The sequence below is a fragment of the Bombyx mori genome, chromosome 9 (assembly GCF_030269925.1).
Source record: "Bombyx mori chromosome 9, ASM3026992v2".
NCBI classification, from domain to species: domain Eukaryota; kingdom Metazoa; phylum Arthropoda; class Insecta; order Lepidoptera; family Bombycidae; genus Bombyx; species Bombyx mori.
The window spans coordinates 6,837,865-6,845,518 of NC_085115.1; the positions used below are offsets into that span (position 1 = coordinate 6,837,865).

A 7,654-nucleotide genomic window follows, 5' to 3' on the forward strand; every position below is an offset into this window, starting at 1 on the left:
CTTTTTGAGTATCAAGGAAATCCAAGTGATCATTTCTTCATTAAGCCATTGAGGATTTTCGTGAGCAGTTGGAGCAAAGGCTACCTTGATACCTACGGCTTATTATATCTGTATTTTATGGACGAAGTGATTAATGAGGGCATTATTATAAATATTCACAAGTAAGATAAGGCTAAGTGATTAATTATTTAATAAACTTCTTTTTCATTATAGTGTTTGGATACTATGTATTTAAATATAAATATGTATTCGATATACTACGCATCGTAGTCACAACGTTCGGCAGAAACCGGTCCATGCCTAATTGCTCGATAAGGACACGACGCAGTTCCTCCCAAGTGGAGTAGGCTGTGAGCGTAGGTATACTCCGCCGAATCCCCGTCAACGCCACTCCACCACTCCGCCAGGCTGTCCCGTGGTGGCACTCCGTTCCGAGTAAGTACTAGAATTACTAGATCCAATTACTAGTATCATTTCCAATGACTAGATTCAGTAGTGTCAATTACTATTACTAGATTCATCTAGTAATAGTAATAGTACTAGTAATAGTAATAGATCTAGTAATAGTAATCTAGTACTAGATTCATCTAGTAATAGTAATTGACACTCCTATTTCAAATATGTAGTTTCAAACAAAGGTAATTAAATATGCCTTTTATTATCCTTAGAGACGGATTTTGTTTATAAAACCGCAATAATTTAATTATTAAAAACAGCTATTATATAAATGTCCATTAAAATTTGCTATTTTTCAAAATAAAACTGGGCTCCATTAATATTGCCCAATTAATAACTTAGTTCATAGCATTTACAACAATCGCGATGCATTAACTTTAATATTTTGTTTTATTTCGTTTATTTCGTTCACTAAGACATATTAATCTCAAACAAACCACACCGGAATTCCAATAGAATAGAAAAACAAAATATTTCATAAATTTAACATAGAGTTTACGTAAAGCCTTAAAAAACAGTGCCAACGTAATGTTTCTCTGATTCGCTCTCCTCTCCTCTCTCAGCCGCGCCCCTGTTTTCTAAAATTACGAATACTTAATAACCTAAGATCAATCAAAGCATAATTTAGCCATAATCCACATCCATCATCTTTTATATACGAAAAAAATAGACTTGACATCTTTCATTAAGTTCAAGATTGATATTTAGCGAAAATGTTGTCGAGTAATCGATTGGTTTAATAACTGTAATTTTAGGTAAGTTCAAGAAAATTGAGATACTTTTGCCGCGCTCATTAAACATTCAAGGCTCGAACACGCATAATTCGTGGCAGTGATCACAGAACGAGGCAGCCCTGTCTCGTTATCTCTTTTCATATTCATCACAGACTTGAAATTTATTAGAAATCAATTTAGGTACATATAAAATAGTAGGACAATCCATTATAGATATGTTGGTACGCTAGAAATATTCGCCTTATCTGTTAAGTGGAATAGCACAAACGTCATACGACCGTACACATATGTACATACATTCATAATATCTCCCTGGTTATCCTTGATCTTTACTGGTGGTAGGACCTCATGTGAGTCCGCACGGGTAGGTACCACCACCCCGCCTATTTCTGCCGTGAAGCAATAATGCGTTTCGGTTTGAAGGGTGGGCCAGCCGTTGTAACTATACTGAGACCCTTAAAACTTTTATCTCAAAGTGGGTGGCGCATTTGCGTTGTAAATATCTATGGGCTCCAGTAAACACTTAACACCAGGTGGGCTGTGAACTAGTCCACCCATCTAAGTAATAAAAAAAAAAAAAAAATTTTTGATCACCTCGTTGCTATAGTAGTCAGTAACGGTGGATAAACGGTAATAAAAGTCCCAGTTCGATTTCGAATCACAGTAAACATCTTTAAAAAGATTTGGTATGTCGATTCTCAACTTGTATATTTCCAGTATCCACAAAACTGAAACTGCTAGAAACTCTTAACTCCTTTTTTATATCGTAAAGCTGCAGTACGTTCCGATTTGAAATATAGAGCAGTCATTATTCTAAACAATTTAATCTTCTTATTCTAGTGTGGGCAGCCGTATTCTAGTTGTGATGCGTGGGTTGTGGTAACCGCTTAACACCGGGATGATGGTAAAATAAAAGTTAACTTTTCACCTGTTCTACTGAAGCATAATAAAATAATAAATGTAACTGGTGGTATCACTGGTGGTAGGACGCCTTGGGAGTCCGCACGGGTAGGTACCACCACCCCGCCTATTTCTGCCGTGAAGCAGTAATGCGTTTCGGTTTGAAGGGTGGGGCAGCCGTTGTAACTATACTGAGACCCTTAGAACTTATATCTCAAGGTAGGTGGCGCATTTACGTTGTAGATGTCTATGGGCTCCAGTAACCACTTAACACCAGGTGGGCTGTGAGCTCGTTCACTCATCTAAGCAATAAATAAAAAAATCTTAAAAAAAAAAACAATAAAATGAATATCGGAAATTTATTTTAGATTAAATTATCAAGCAAATGTATCGTACCCCCCTATACGGTACCAGAAATAAAAATTTAACGCTTCGTTTTACGATTTGCGATGTACAAGAACCAAGAGGCATCGCAGTGTGAAATTGAAATTTTGCAGAAATAAAGCGCCGAAACGTATTTTCGTTTCATAGACGCCGTAAATTCGCGGCGTGGAGTTAAGTTACGCCTTATTTGGCAGACGAATGTACTCGACTCAATGCGGAGTGATACCTCCCTCCGCCAACCCTTCGAAAGAGCACTCGTATTCAGTAAATCGAAAGCCGTTACAGAAAAACCGAAAAATATCTCTCCATGTCGCTCATAGTGGTTCGTGACAGACAACATTAAATATTCTTTACGTGTTTGCGTAAAAATTTCAGTTTCACGTCCCGATCAACTTTGATAAACTTTCAAAATCAATAGTAATCTATACGACCCTAAGTTTATGCAATTATCCGCGCATAATATACTGAACTCGTTTCATAGGAAATAGGAGTTAAGCGAATCTCTTATAATTCAAACCATGTAGTGAGCGAACGTGCTCTGTTGTTATTAATTATGTCAATATTTGTGTTCCCGAAGACGAGATAAGCACGAGAAACTTTGTTATTAATTTATCTGTAGCAACGAAAGAAACATTAATTAATTATATTGTGAATTATATTGTTCTAGAATCCGTATTGCTTTTCAAACGATAACAGATTTTTGTACAATTTTATCAATTAGAATTCACAATTACAGAAATTTCCATTCACTTAAAACCCAAAAAAATTACAGTAAAATACAGAACACTGATCGTTTTATGAAAATGAAATGAGCAAAAATAAAGGAAATGGCATGAACGCCGAGAATGTAATTAAAAGAGCAATAAAAGATCACATTTTACAGCTTTTGCTCGCTCTGTTGTGTTCTGCGTAAAGGTTATTATCTGCTTTTTAACTTCGCTTTCAGCTACGTGAATTAAAAACAAAAATATAAAACGTTACGCCTTCATTTTATCTCCCCCGCAAAACAATAGAAATGGCAGAGGGAATATGGCTTTTCACATTCGGTGTGGTTTGATTTCTATAAGCTAATAAATACATCATGCATATACTGATGTTCAAAATGATGTCATTTAGAAAGAATAATATAGTAATAAATATTTGTTTTGTAACGAGACATAAAATTGATATTAAATTAAAAACCACTCCATTTCATCGTATACTTTGTATAATGTAGATAGAATTGCTTAAATATTCACATAACATCATGTTTTGATTGACGCGATGAAAATATTTATTGAAAGTATTTTTAGTCGCACATTAATTTATAATCAAGTTCTTATGAGCAGTACCGCCCCTTATCTCGCAGAAGTACTGACTGGTTTGATGTTCTAATAATCCCTGGAGAAATATAACACACAAAATATCATAACGCAACTCTTGTTACTATGCAAATAGTTTTAAGTATTTTAAACTTCAACTGAAATTAAATCAAGTAATTACAATATAATTAAACTATGCAATATATACATATATTACAATATTACCTCTATATTACTCTACAATCTGTCTTACACTTTCCAGAGTAGTTGTTTTTCATTTCTCAAGAGGAAAAACCATGTATAGATAATACATATAAACGCAATGAATTAAAATTTTCATTTTAATGAACACTAGTATAATTGCAAATGCTATAAAGCTATGTTTGTTGGTAAAGATTTATCATAATATACAAGCTTTATTCAAGGCTATAAAGCCTATAGAGGTGAACGAGTTCACGGGCCGTCCGGTGTTAAGTGATTATTCGGGCTCATAGATATTACAATGTGAATGCCACCCAGAAAAATGAGGTCAATGAGTAAAAAGCAAATGAAATCACATTTTGTTTTTATTAAAGCCAGGTACGAAAGACACGGAAGGCTAGATATTTACATAAACTGTGAGGTATGCCAAATTTCAAAAATTCTAAACCCGAGACAAAGCCGTTTTTAGGATAGAAAAGTAACTCGTGGCCTGAAAGCCTTTCCAGCTTCGTCAGGACACGCAAGCTACTACGGGGTCAGCCAGAAATTTTGCGATTTGCTAAAAGCTACCCGCGTGCCTCCTTTTTTTTCCCCTACCTATGCTGATAGCCTTGAGAGGCTATTTCAGCTTCACCCTAACGTGTGTAGGTGAGCTCACGGGGCTCAAACCGGAGTGTTGCTAACACTGACCCTAGCAAGAGTAGTGCTTCGCAGAATCTACCACCGGATCAGAAACGCGACCCACTGAGAAGATCTGGCGAGAAACTCAGTGGGCTGTGTCTATGGGTTAATTCGCTCGTCGAGCCCTTAATGGATCGGGAGGATTCGTAATGACGTGCTTTGGGCGACGTCGACTGTTTACCATTCGGTCTACAGGATCGGGTATGTAGTTTCCAGCGGCCACGACAAGAGGGTTCTCATGTCGTGCCGCCTTCTCGAAATGGCGCAATGATGCCGACTGTAGATACTTACTGACAGAGTCGAGCTCCAGGTCATCGTGGAGATCCACGTTCCTCAGGAACCATGGTACTCGACGGCTATCCTGCAGAATCGGGATTGAATAACCTGAAGGGGCTTCAAGTTGGTGCGGGCCGCGTGAGCGAACACTACGCTTGCATACGTCATGACGGGGCGTATGTGAGTTTTGTAGAGAGTTACCTTATTATGGAGGGACAGTTTGCTTCGCTTGCAAAGCATAGGGTACAGACGTCCTAATATGAAGGCGGCACGGTCGTGTACCGTTTTAATATGGGGACGGAATGTCATCCCTCTGTCGAGGGTGACGCCTAGGTATTTGACCTGCGGGGCTCACGGTATGGGCTGGCCAAAGAGAGTGACGGGGCTAACGGCGGAGGTGTTAACGCGCCTATTAGGGAGTAGGATGCTCGAAGTGGTATTCGGAGGGCGACCCCTTTTGAAGAGCACCGCTGTGCTTTTCGTGGGGTTGATGTCGATTCGCCACTTCCGGAACCACTGTCCGATGGTGGCTACTGCGATCTGGAGTCGCCGATGAAGCAACGACATCTTCCTACACGAGTAGTAGATAGCCGTGTCATCGGCGAAGAGCGCTAGATGGGTCTCCGGAGACCGGGGTATATCATTGATATACAAACTAAATAATAACGGGGAGAGCGCGGAGCCTTGCGGGACACCGGCAGTCAGATGACGGGTGTGCCTCTTAAGGAGACCTAACGACTTAGGGTTGCTGTTTCTCGGATGCGTCTACTATTGGATCCGGAATAGCGACCTGGTAAGAAATTCTGGTTGATGCTACGACGGAGACTGGTAAACTGGAAAAACAGGTAGACTGGAAAAAGCTGTAAACGTGATCATCAATATTTAACAATACCCACGATTAACGAGAATTTAAGTGTCTTTTTTCTATACCACCATCAATTCTATAAACTCGTCAATAAAAAAAGGTAAAAATACAAATGAATTAGCTAAATGTGTGCAAAGTAAACGGAAAACTTTTTTCCAGTCGAACAAAATCTGGTACGGCTTCATTTCCCGCCGGGATGGCGATAACGATCCCGCTCATACCTTTTACCTCTGTTTTCAATTATTCATACATTAAATTCTGCCTACTTCGTACCTACCTGTTGTTGCGGATTATATCCCTTTGATTACCCGTTCGATCATTTTCCTCATTGGAATCAGCGTAAAAGTTTCCTTTTGATTTAACTTCGTCCGTGTATAACGTATTCAGAGACCTCAACTTTCGGAACGCTATCAATAAAAGAGACGACAATTTGTAAAGTTAATTAAGTCAACAAAGAACATTTGTTAGATAACGATCTTTAGTATTGTTCTAAGAACAAGAACGGACGCGTCTCTCCCCAAGTTTGTTATCGCGGGCTGAGAGTTATCCTCGCAGACCCCTGACCCCGGTTCACTTGTTAGTGCCGCTATAATCTGACAGACTATTACCCGCATACAGCCCGCTACGATAATGTGTTACGATGCTAATAATGACTGTTAAATTACTGTCGTTTCAGGACTACAACCCTAACCCGAAGCAGACTCAGTCGGTTTTACATGTAAAACAATTTGATTAACTAACACAATGTGATAACGTTTTGTAAATATGCTTGTAGTAAACATTTCTCTTAACTGAACATGGTTTAAATTAAGAAATATTCTCACCTACAAATATATTAATATAACTGAGATTTCATTCTTGTGCCTATTAATAATGCTCGAAGCGTTGCTGTTCATCACTTCTATATATTCACTACAGTTACAGAGAGCAAGGGTGAATCTTTAAAACATACATCGCTTTTCTTATTATTTAATATCTAACAATACTGTATAGGCATCAAATGGCCTTAAGTAGAATTATCAGTATCGGCAGTATCAAGCATTTTCGAGAAATCGACACCGATTTTGTAGATAAAAAACGGCGGTGGAATCAATAGCCTCCTCTTTTGAAGTCGGTTAAAAAGGGTGATTTTGGTAACTTAACTCCTTAACGGTCTATTATTCAAAAATATTATCTCCTTCTGCATAAATGAAGTCGCGGGTAAAATTTTGCGTTATCCCAAAGTAACTATTCCACGCGGACGAAGTCAAAGTCAAATCTAATGTATTGACAGCACCACTATTTATTAGATCGGGGATATCGTTTTTCCTTATCTTCGAAGTAATAACGTAGTTTTTGATACGAAATCTCAAAATTTCACAGCAATGGGATTTTGTTACTACTAAGAAAATGGAAACAAGCTATTAAACAAAATGACTCATATAATGCCGGCACACATCTTGAGACATGAGTTCTAGGTCTCTTAGTTTTTACAGAACAATAGCTGCCCCACCCGTCAAACTGACACGAAGTAAATAATTACGCAATTTACATATACTTTTTGCGAGTTTGATTTTTAATACACGATGCTATTTCTTCGCCGTGGAAGTCATTCGTGAACATTTATTGAGTACGTACGTATTTCACCAGAAGAATTGGTACCTACCTACAGGATTTGAATACCGGCACAGTCGCATCGCTAGATTTGAATCCACTAGACGTCTTATCCTTTAAGCCACAACAATTTAAATACGCATCTTAGGTATTTAAAGTAAACGGAAATGTTAGTTGAATGGTATTTTCCAAATTACTTCTAGTAAAAGGACACGAGGTCTCATAGATGCTCTTTGCGTTATCGTAGCCTCGTAATAATACAC

General features: G+C 38.2%; 1 long non-coding RNA gene across 1 annotated transcript; it reads left to right on the plus strand.

The window, feature by feature from the left end:
- Positions 1 to 224: 224 nt before the first annotated feature.
- LOC134199363 (uncharacterized) lies at positions 225 to 6,590 on the plus strand. The gene is made up of 2 exons (XR_009973821.1): positions 225 to 435; positions 6,475 to 6,590. It is a non-coding gene; the product is annotated as an uncharacterized LOC134199363 (long non-coding RNA).
- Positions 6,591 to 7,654: the final 1,064 nt, after the last annotated feature.